General features: G+C 44.8%; 1 pseudogene; it reads right to left on the bottom strand.

The window, feature by feature from the left end:
* Positions 1–4,485: 4,485 nt before the first annotated feature.
* On the bottom strand, positions 4,486–4,818 carry LOC100429828 (large ribosomal subunit protein eL33 pseudogene; annotated as a pseudogene).
* Between the last annotated feature and the right edge of the window lie 6,856 nt (positions 4,819–11,674).

Raw genomic sequence — 11,674 nt, 5'->3', positions numbered from 1 at the left:
AGAGAGAATAAATGTGAATTGCAACCTTGAGACCAATCGCAGTGGCAAAGCTGTGGTTCATCCCAGTAATCTTTGTCTGAGTTCTTCCTTAGGAAGAGGGGCCCATAGCCGGGCACGGTGGCTCACATCTGTAATCCCAGCACTTAGGGAGGCTGAGGCAGGTGGATCACTTGAGATCAGGAGTTCAAGACCAGCCTGGCCAACATGGTGAAACCCCATCTCTACTAAAAACACAAAAATTAGCCAGGCATGGTGGCACACACCTATAGTCTCAGCTACTCAGAAGGCTGAGGCAGGAGAATCGCTTGAACCCAGGAGGCAGAGGTTGCAGTGAGCTGAGATTGTGCTACTGCACTCCAGCCCGGGTGACACAGCGAGACTCCATCTCAAAAAAAAAAAAAAAAAAAAAAAAAAGGAAGAAGGGCCCACTGGACCCATGGAAGGGAGGGGCTGGTCCCTGAAAGTATATGGAGGCCTAGATCTGTGCATAGCAAGAGGTGGACTCTGGTAGACACAGACATATGCTACTCAAATCCTTTAAGGACGAACTTGCCACCCAGCTGTGGGGAGTGTGGTCAGGAGATGGCCTCCAGCTGGCAGTTCCTTTAGGGTCAACCTCATTTAAGGTTAGGCCCTTCCTACGGCAGCCTACATCTGGACTGAAGGATGAGGGCATATAAAGAGATGGCTAGGCTGTGCGCAGTGGCTCATGCCTGTAATCCCAGCATTTTGGGAGGCCAAGGTGGGAAGATTGCTTGAGCCCAGGAGTTCAGAACCAGCCTGGGCAACATAATGATATCCTGTCACTACAAAAAATTAAAAAAATTAGCCAAGTGTGGAGGTGCACGCCTTAGTCCTAGCTACTCGAGAGGCTGAGGTGGGAGGATTGCTTGAACCCCAGAGTTCAAGGCTGCAGTGATCTGTGATTGTGCCACTGCATGCCAGCCTAGCCAACAGAGTGAAACCTTGTCTCAGGGAAAAAAAAGAAAAATGTTAAAAAAAAAAAAAAAAGAGAGAGATGGCTATCTTGCCCCAGGAGTTTCCTGCTGGGTTGACCAATACTCTGTTAGGCTTGCATTGCAGACTGACTTCTGCCTCTTTCCATTCTTTAAACACCTTGTCCCCCAAACTCCTTCTCAGTGTCTGTGTCCAGAGACCCCAACCTGCAACACAGGACAGATACTTTAGTTGGTATATATATATATATTTTTAATTTTGTTTTATTTTGTTTTGCATTAACATCTGAGCAAACCAAGTTGGTATTCTTTTTTTTTTTTTTTTCTGAGATGGAGTCTTGCTCTGTCACCCAGGCTGGAGTACAGTGGTGTGCTCTTGGCTCACTGCAACCTCTGCCTCCCGGGTTCTAGCAATTCTCCTGCCTCAGCCTCCCGAGTAGCTGGGATTACAGGCACACGCCGCCACGCCCGGCTAATTTTTTGTATTTTAGTAGAGATGGGGTTTCACCATGTTGCCCGGGCTGGTCTCAAAACTCCTGAACTCAGGCGATCCACCCGCCTTGGCCTCCCAAAGCAAGTTGGTATTCTTTTTTTTTTTTTTTTTTTAATTTATTTATTATTATTATACTTTAAGTTGTAGGGTACATGTGCATAACATGCAGGTTTGTTACATATGTATACTTGTGCCATGTTGCTGTGCTGCACCCATCAACTGGTCATTTACATCAGGTATAACTCCCAGTGCAATCCCTCCCCCCTCCCCCCTCCCCCCTCCCCATGATAGGCCCCGGTGTGTGATGTTCCCCTTCCTGAGTCCAGGTGATCTCATTGTTCAGTTCCCACCTATGAGTGAGAACATGCGGTGTTTGGTTTTCTGTTCTTGTGATAGTTTGCTAAGAATGATGGTTTCCAGCTGCATCCATGTCCCTACAAAGGACACAAACTCATCCTTTTTTTTGCAATCTACTCATCTGACAAAGGGCTAATATCCAGAACCTACAAAGAACTCAAACAAATTTACAAGAAAAAAACAAACAACCCCATCAAAAAGTGGGCAAAGGATATGAACAGACATTTCTCAAAAGAAGACATTCATACAGCCAACAGACACATGAAAAAATGCTCATCATCACTGGCCATCAGAGAAATGCAAATCAAAACCACAATGAGATACCATCTCACACCAGTTAGAATGGCGATCATTAAAAAGTCAGGAAACAACAGGTGTTGGAGAGGATGTGGAGAAATAGGAACACTTTTACACTGTTGGTGGGATTGTAAACTAGTTCAACCATTATGGAAAACAGTATGGCGATTCCTCAAGGATCTAGAACTAGATGTACCATATGACCCAGCCATCCCATTACTGGGTATATAACCAAAGGATTATAAATTATGCTGCTATAAAGACACATGCACACGTATATTTATTGCAGCACTATTCACAATAGCAAAGACTTGGAATCAACCCAAATGTCCATCAGTGACAGATTGGATTAAGAAAATGTGGCACATATACATCATGGAATACTATGCGGCCATAAAAAAAAAAAAAAAAAAAAAAAGCAAGTTGGTATTCTTAACCTATCTCATTGTCTATCACATTGTAGGAATTCAATAAATGTTGAATAAATAAATCAGATTCAAAAATATTTATTGAGTAACCACTATGTAAAAGGCCACATGCTGGTTAAACAAAAAGAGTAAGACATTCACACACACTGGGGTCTGTTGTGGGGTGGGGAGGGGGGGAGGGATAGCATTAGGAGAAATACCTAATGTAAATGACGAGTTAATGGGTGCAGCACACCAACATGGCACATGTATACATCTGTAACAAACCTGCATGTTGTGCACATGTACCCTAGAACTTAAAGTATAATAATAATTTTAAAAAAAATTAGACATTCTATCTCCAATGGATCTGACTGTCTGATGCCCTCACAGCTTGCAATGTGGGCCCATGAACAAAGTGGCCATGATGGGAGGGATGGAGACCATGTGTGGATCCAACAACACGGGTCCACCAAGGATGCTCTAGGTTTGCTGTTGCTAAGTATCCAACTGTTGGCAGGAGGGATCAATATGGCCCCAATCTTCAGACAGATCAGCATGGCCACCAGGTGGTAGGTCCAGGACATCTGTCTGCCCCTCTCACTCTGGAGAATTAGAAATTTATCCTTTTAAGCTTTAAATTGATCCCTTAAGCAGGTTTGCCTCCCCTTTCCAAGTGTCTCTACTAGCACCAGCATCTGGTGGTCTGCAGATGTCATATAGTGGCATACTATCTATATTAGTCTGTTCTCACACTGCTAATAAAAACATACCCAAGACTGGGTAATTTATAAAGGAAAGAGGTTTAATGGACTCACAGTTCCACATGGCTGGGGAGGCCTCACGATCATGATGGAAGGCAAAGGAGGAGCAAAGTCACGTCTTACATGGTGGCAGGCAACAGAGAAAATGTGCAGGGGAACTTCCATTTATAAAACCATCAGATCAGCCAGGTGCAGTGGCTCATGCCTGTAATCACAGCACTTTGGGAGGCCGAGGTGGACAGATCACCTGATATCAGGAGATCCAGACTATCCTGGCCAACATGGAGAAACCCTGTCTCTACTAAAAATACACAATTAGCCAGGTGTGGTGGTGTGTGCCTGTAATCCCAGCTACTCTGGAGACTGAGGCAGGAGAATCACTTGAACCTGGGAGGCAGAGGTTGCAGTGAGCTGAGATCTTGCCGCTGCACTCCAGACTGGATGACAGAGCAAGACTCTGTCTCAAAAAAAAAAGAAAAGAAAAGAAAAAAAACTGGGCACAGTGGCTCATGCCTGGAATCCCAACACTTTGGGAGGCTGAGGTGGGCGGATCACCTGAGGTTGGGAGTTCGAGACCAGCCTGACCAATATGGAGAAACCCTGTCTCTACAAAAAATACAAAAAAAAAAAAAAAAAAAAAAATTAGCCGGGCGTGGTGGCACATGCCTGTAATCCCAGCTACTTGGGAGGCTGAGGCAGGAGAATCACTTGAACCCAGGAGGCAGAGGTTGCAGTGAGCCGAGATCGCACCATCGCACTCCATCCTTGGCAACAAGAGTGAAACTCTGTCTCAAGAATAAAAATGAAAATAAAAACAAACAAAACCATCATATCTCATAAGGCTTACTCACTACTATGAGAACAGTATGTGGGAAACTGCCCTCATGATTCAATTATTTCCACCTGCCCCTGCCCTTGACACTTGAGGATTATTACAACTCAAAGTGAGATTTGGGTGGGAACACAGCCAAACCATATCACTATCACACACAATCTTGGGAACCAAGAGACTCCTTTTACAGCAAAGAAAGTGTGGTGGTACATGATAATGGGCCTATGGCCATGGGCTTCACTGACCTTACCATGTGCCTATCATTCAGAAATAACTGGTCTGATAGAATAATGGGATGGCCTGTTATATTAACTGTATGTTTCCGATTTTTTTTTTTTTAACAAGAGCACAAATCCACTTTTACTTAATTTTCATTAGTTTAAATACTTGAAGGGTACAGCATCACACGGACTCCGTGTCTAGTGGCCTTAGCAGGAAGATTGTTTGGAATTTGGCACGAACCATGCCACTGTTTCCAAAGGTCTGAGTTACCTTTCCTCAGATTACTCTGGTTTGGTTCGGTTTGCCACCAGGAGTCACTGTGTTATTCTTTGCTTTGTATAAATAAGCAGATCTCTTGCCCAAACAGAATTCAGTTTCATCTTGGGCATAAACATCTTCAGTTTTAAGGAGAGCTGTGTGCTTCCTTTGGTTCCGGAGACCCCGCTTATAGCCAGCAAAAAGGGCCTTAGGACCACAGCCTTCCAGACATATTTGCCTTTTAGAAGTCCTGTTCCCAGGCAGGGCACAGTGGCTCATGCCTGTAACCCCAGCACTTTGGGAGGCCGAGGCGGGCAGATCACCTGAGGTCAGGAGTTCGAGACCAGCCTGACCAATATGGAGAAACCCCATGTCTACTAAAAATACAAAAATTAGCTGAGCGCGGTGGTGCATGCCTGAAGTCCCAGCTACTTGGGAGGCGGAGGCAGGAGAATCACTTGAACCTGGGGAGGCGAAGGTTGCAGTGAGCCGAGATTGTGCCACTGCACTCCAGCCTGGGCAACAGAGTGAGACTGTCTCAAAAAAAAAAAAAAAGATTGAGTCATTCTGGTTCAAATGCCTCTGACACTGGTTCTTCCCCTATGTGGCCATGCATGGCCTGGTGTGCCCCCTCCTCTTGGGCATAGTAAGACACTATCTTTTCAATGTCAACTGCCTCCTATGTTGGCCTCACTGTATCTGCATAATAATAAAATGTACATTTAGTAGCATCTGTTGAAGGCCCAGTTAATGTGCTGGAAAAGTATATCTTGCAGGATAGGTGCCTTTTTTTTTTTTTTTTTTTTTTGACACAGAGTCTCACTCTGCCACCCAGGCTAGAGTACAGTGGTGGGATCTTGGCTTACTGCAACCACTACCTCCTGGGCTCAAACGATTCTCATGCCTCAGCCTCCCGAGTAGCTGGGATTACAGGCATGTGCCACCACGCCTGGCTGATTTTTGTATTTTTAGTAAAGATGGGGTTTCGCCACTTTGGCCAAGTTGGTCTCAAACTCCTGGCCTCAAATGATCTCCCTGCCTCGGCCTCCCAATGTATTGGGATTACAGGTGTGAGCCAATGCACCCAGCTATGAGCTATCTTGAAGGATGTGGCTTATTCCTTGAGCTAAGAAGTGATATTCTGTACTATGCCTCTCTAGTTAGTATACTGGGGTTGGGAAACAGGGGCTGACCTTTCTCACAACTGCACCCAGTGACCCACTTGCAGATTTTGCGCTTCTCATCCCTGTAACCTTGGGCTCTTTAGGATAAGAGTTTCTAATTTCTGGAAGAACTCTTAGGCCAGGGGACACAGTAAGCATTCCACTGGATTGGATGCTGTGACTATATAGTACTTAGTTTGAGTTCCTTGTATTATTGAAGTGACAAGCAGAGAAGAGAGTTACTGCACTTCCTGGGATAATCATTTCTGATTGTTCTGGGGAATTAAGGTAGCTGCTTCTCAACAGGCGCAGCAGACAAAATGTCTGGAACCCAGAAGATTCATTGTGTGTCATTTGATACTTTCATGCTTGGGATGACTATTAATGGGCAGTTACAACAACTGTGACCTGGCAAGGGTCCCTAAACACCTATACTCCTTGGGGAGGTCTGGGTAACCCCAGTTGGGTCATGAAAGAGAGGGATGATAAATTTCAATTCTGAAACACCTTTGCAAAAATTATAGCAGTGAGAAAATTATGACAGTGAAAGAGATCTGATCTAACCAACCCCCATCTTGCCTTTAACCTCCGAACTGCCCTTAATCATTCCTGCGATTGGGTCAAGCTAACTTTGGGAGACATTTAGTTTATTGTTTAAATGGCAATTGCCCTTCTCCCAGACCGAACCACTTTGTAAAGCTAATGAAAGACCACTAGAATAGGAGCATGAGGGGAGCCTGAATTCTGCTAAGATCTAGGTGTAAATGATTGCTGGCCATTATTCCAGAGGTCACAAGATTTGCCACTTCCCCAATGACTCCTGCAGATAACATCACTATTTTTGAATCTAAGATTGGCCTTTTGAGATGTATTTTCAGGTTTTTGGATTTTTGGTAACGAATGGTTCCACCCAGACCTGCCAAACAGTCCTGTGGCCCCACCCAGAAGTGGACTCGGTGCACAAGGACCATTTTCCACACCCCTATGTTTGCATCCCCAACTAATCAGTAGCACCCATTCTCTGGCCAACCAAACTATCCTTGAAAAACCTAAACCTTCAAATCTTTGGAGAGATTGATTTGAGTAATAAAACTCTAGTCTCTTATTCAGCTGGCTCTGTGTGAATTAAACTCTTTCTCTATTGCAATTCCCCTTTATTGATAAATTGGCTCTATTTGGGCAGAGGGTAAAATGAACCCACTGAATGGTTACGACTGTGGCCCTAGAACTAGCTATAGTAGTAGAGACTGTGTATCAATTTCCTCTTGGTGCTATAACAAATTACCATAACTTAATGACTTAAAACAATGCACATTAATTTTCTTCTAGTTCCATAGTCCAGAAGTTCAACATAGATTTCACTGGACTAAAATCAAGGTGCCATCAGGGCTGTATTTCTTTCTGGAGGCTCTAGTGGAGAATCTGTTTCCTTGCCTTTTCCAGCTTCTAAAGGCTGCCCTCATCCTTTGGCTAGTGGCCCCTTCTCCTTCTGCAAAGCCAGCAATGAAGCATCACTCTGGCCCTTCTGTTGTCATGTCTGTCTCTGACCACAGCTGGGAAAGGTTCTCTGATTTTAGGGACTAATGTGATTAGATTGGGCCCACCTTGATAATTCAGACTATTCTTCCCTAGGTACAGTGGCTCATGCCTATAATCCCAGCACTTTGGGAGGCCGAGGAAGTCAAATCACCTGAGGTCAGGAGTTTGAGACCAACCTGACCAACATGGAGAAACCCTGTCTCTACTAAAAATACTAAATTAGCCAAGCGTGGTGGCACATGCCTGTAATCCCAGCTACTCAGGAGGCTGAGGTTGCAGTGAGCTGAGATCATGCCAGTGCACTCCAGCCTGGCCAACAAGAGCGAAACTCTGTCAAAAAAAAAAAAAAAAAAAAAGAATAAAAAGAAAGAAATCTTCCCAGATTCCTTTGATTATCTTCTTTCTTCTCTACTAGTCAGCACCCTAATTCAACATACTGAATTACCTCTCTACTTCTGGATTTGTAATGCTATGCCATTGGAATTTGCCAGCCTGGATGGCTGCAAGGTGCTAGGTTACACAACCAAAGAGTATAGGGGAGTTAGTTTCCCCAGGGATGAATCCTCGCCACTGAGAAATGGAAGATGGAAGAGAACTAAGCAAATACATTCCTTCTCCTTTCTCACTTTTGAGGACCTGTTCCTAGATGTGGCTCCTCCTCGTGGTCTCCCTGGAAAAGACTATGCGCCAAGCAAACAAGGCTGGTGAGCAACCTGCTGTGCAAGATTGGGATTGGTGGCCAGTATGGCAACATTATACGACCAACAGACTCATGTGCCTGATGTACAGTAACACACCAATTACACTGAGACAGCAGGGCTTGCAGCAGAGAAAGAGTGTAATGGTTGCAGGGCAGCCAAGGAAGGAGATGAAAGGAGACACTCAAATCCATCTCCTCAAGGAGTTCTGGGCTGGAGTTCTTAAGGGGATCATGGAAATTGGAGTCATTGATCAGGGTAAGGGGGATAAAATCATCAGGACATAGAAACTGAATTCTTTTGTGACTCAGCTTCAAAGGAGTCCTTCAATACAGCTGATGTCAGTAATTTCACTGGTATGCAGGACCTGAAATATCTCAAAGGCAGAACTTAACATTTCACCATGTTCAAGTTGTTACAGCAGTTAAGGGGAACTATATACATACACACACACACACACACACACACACACACACATATATATATATATATAAAACCTCTGCCTCCTGGGCTCAAGCAATTCTCCTGACTCAGTCTCCCGAGTAGCTGACATTACAGGTGTGCACCACCACTCCTGGCTAATTTTTGTATTTTTAGTAGAGATGGGATTTCACCATATTGGCCAGGCTGATCTCGAACTCCTGACCTCAGGTAATCTACCCACCTTGGCCTCCCAAAGTGCTGGGATTACAGGCGTGAGTCACAGTGCCCAGCTGGGAACTATAACCTTTTAACTGGGTATATATGATTCTAGGACAATAGGAGACAAACAGCTATGAGGAAGCAGGTCAGAGACCAAGCTACCTAATGATTAGTGCTGAGTGTGCTGCAAGCTTGGTTTATTTTAATCTTTCCTTCTCTCTCCCTGACTAAATTTTTTTTTTTTTGAGACAGAGTCTTGCTCTGTCGCCCAGGCTGGAGTGCAGTGGCGCGATCTCGGCTCACTGCAAGCTCTGCCTCCCGAGTTCACGCCATTCTCCTGCCTCAGCCTCCCACATAGCTGGGACTACAGGCACCTGCCATTGCGCCTGGCTTTTTTTTTTTTTTTTTTGTATTTTTATTAGAGATGGGGTTTCACCATGTTAGTCAGGATGGTCTCGATCTCCTGACCTCGGGATTTGCCCGCCTCAGTCTCCCAAAGTGTTGGGATTACAGGAGTGAGCCACTGCACCCAGCCTGATTAAATCTTTTTTTTGGAACAGGGTCCCCCTCTGTTACCCAGGCTGTAGTGCAGTGGCACCATCATGGCTTACTGCAGCCTTGACCTCCCAGGCTCAAGTGATCCTCCCACCTCAGCTTCCCAAGTAGCTGGGACTACAGGTGTGAGCCACCATGCTCAACTAATTTTTTAATTTGTTGTAGAGATGGAGTCTCCCTCTGTTGCCCAGGCTGGTTTTGAACTCTTGGGTTCAAGCAATTCTGTCTTGACCTCCCAAAAGTGCTGGGATTATAGGTGCGAGCCACTCCATCTGGTCCCTTGATTAATTGTATAACATTCACAGGGCAAGTTTTGGAAACACATCACTTTTTTTTTTTTTTTTTTTTGAGACAGAGTCTACCTCTATCTCCCAGGCTGGAGTGCAATGATGCAATCTCGGCTCACTGCAACCTCCGCCTCCCGGGTTCAAGCAATTCTCCTGCCTCAGACTCCTGAGTAGCTGGGATTACAGGCACACGCCACCACACACGGCTAATTTTTGTGTTATTAGTAGAGACAGGGTTTCACCATGTTGGTCAGGTTAGTTTCAAACTCGTGACCTCAAGTGATCCCTCTGGCTTGGCCTCCCAAAGTGCTGGGACTATAGGCATGAACCACCGTGCCTGGCTAACACATCACATTGGTTTGTATTTCACCTCACCTCTTTCCTCTTTTCTTCCTCATTCTCACCTCTATAGGCTTTCAACTCCTAAATAAAGTGTTAGCACTTTAATCTGTCTCAGGCTCTGTTTTCTAATCAGGCTAGCAAAGTAGGTCCGAGAAAAATAATTGAGTATGATAAAGGAAAGGTCTATAGTATTAGGCTTCTAGATGCTTAGAAAGAGGGTTGTAAGATTGTAGAGACCACTAACAAGAAAGGTCCTAAAGACATACCCCTGTAACCTCACACTTCTGTTGAGGTATGCCTCTAGAGTGGAGGTGAAAATAGGGAGGTGGCTCAGTCAAATGTGACAGTGACACAGAGAAAGTCAGGATAGTAGGAATTCAGAGCCTGGAGAGAGAAGTTCCATGAAGCCTTCCCTCCTATAAGCTACAACTAGTTTTATTATTTTCTTTTTTTCCATCTATTCATCCATCCACTCATCCTTCCCTCCCTCCCTCCATCCATCCCCTATTTGTTGGGATACCTTCTACGTGTTGGGCACCACACTAGGTTCTAAAGACACAGCGTGGAAAGATAAACGATGATGCTTTTCTTCCTGGAGCTCACTGTTTAGCAGAGAAGACAGAAAGGATGCAACTAAATGAGAAGTGCAGGATGTAAGGGGAGAGTTTATTTTAGGAGTTTTTGGTGCCAAGAAACAGATGGTCTCTTATTACCGTAAGGATATTAATGGAAATAAGGAAGGCAGGGATTTCAAAAGGCTGCCAGGCCTCATGGGAACTCAGGTACTAAGTGTGCAATTCAGCCTCCCTCAGTGTATCAAACCTGAATCCTGCTGGGTTTCTGAATGACTACATCCTGGGCAGGAACCATACAGCCCTTCAGATCCAACACAGCAATCCCAGCTCTATTATTTCATAGATAAGCTACTGCAACAGACTCCAAAATACAGGGGCTTAAACAAGTTAGAAATTTCTTTCTTTTTTATGTGCTAGTCCATAGACAGCGGATGGTTGAAGGAGATTAGGCTGCTTTTATGGTTTGAATATTTGTTCTCTTCAAAACTCATGTTGAAATTGAATCCCCAAAGTGGCAGTATTGAGAGGTGAGGTCTTTAAGAGATTCTTAGGTCCGATTAATCCTTTCACAGATTAATAAATTAATGGGTTAACGGGTTATCATGGGAGTGGAACTGATGACTTTATTTATGTTATTATTATTATTGTTGAGACAGAGTCTCGCTCCGTCGCCCAGGCTGGAGTGCAGTGGCATGATCTCGGCTCACTGCAACCTCTGCCTCTTGGGTTTAAGTGATTCTCCTGCCTCAGCCTCCTGAGTAGCTGGGATTACAGGCATACGCCCCCATGCCTGGCTAATTTTTTTATTTTTACAAAATACAAAATTTCACCATGTTGGTCAGGCTGGTCTCGAACTCCTGACCTCGTGATCCGCCCACCTCAGCCTCCCAAAGTGCTGGGATTACAGGTGTGAGCCACCGCACCCGGCCTATTTATGTTATTTATTTATTTATTTATTTTTGAAGTGGAGTTTCACTCTGTCATCCAGGCTGGAGTGCAGTGGGATGATCTCTGCTCACCGCAACCTCTGCCTCCCAGGTTCAACAGATTCTCCTGCCTCAGTCTTCCAAGTAGCTGGGATTACAGGCACCTGCCACCACGCCTAATTTTTTTTTTTTTTTTGAGAGACAGAGTCTCGCTCTGTCACCCAGGCTAGAATGCAGTGGTGCGATCTTGGCTCACTGCAACCTCTGCCTCCTGGGTTCAAGTGATTCTCCTGCCTCAGTCTCCTGAGTAGCTGGGATTACAGGTGTGTACTACCATGCCTGGCTAATTTTTGTATTTTTA

This window comes from Macaca mulatta, chromosome 11 (assembly GCF_049350105.2).
Source record: "Macaca mulatta isolate MMU2019108-1 chromosome 11, T2T-MMU8v2.0, whole genome shotgun sequence".
Taxonomy (NCBI): domain Eukaryota; kingdom Metazoa; phylum Chordata; class Mammalia; order Primates; family Cercopithecidae; genus Macaca; species Macaca mulatta.
The sequence above is the reverse complement of the archived record's forward strand: the minus strand, read 5'-3'. Positions and strand labels throughout refer to the sequence as shown.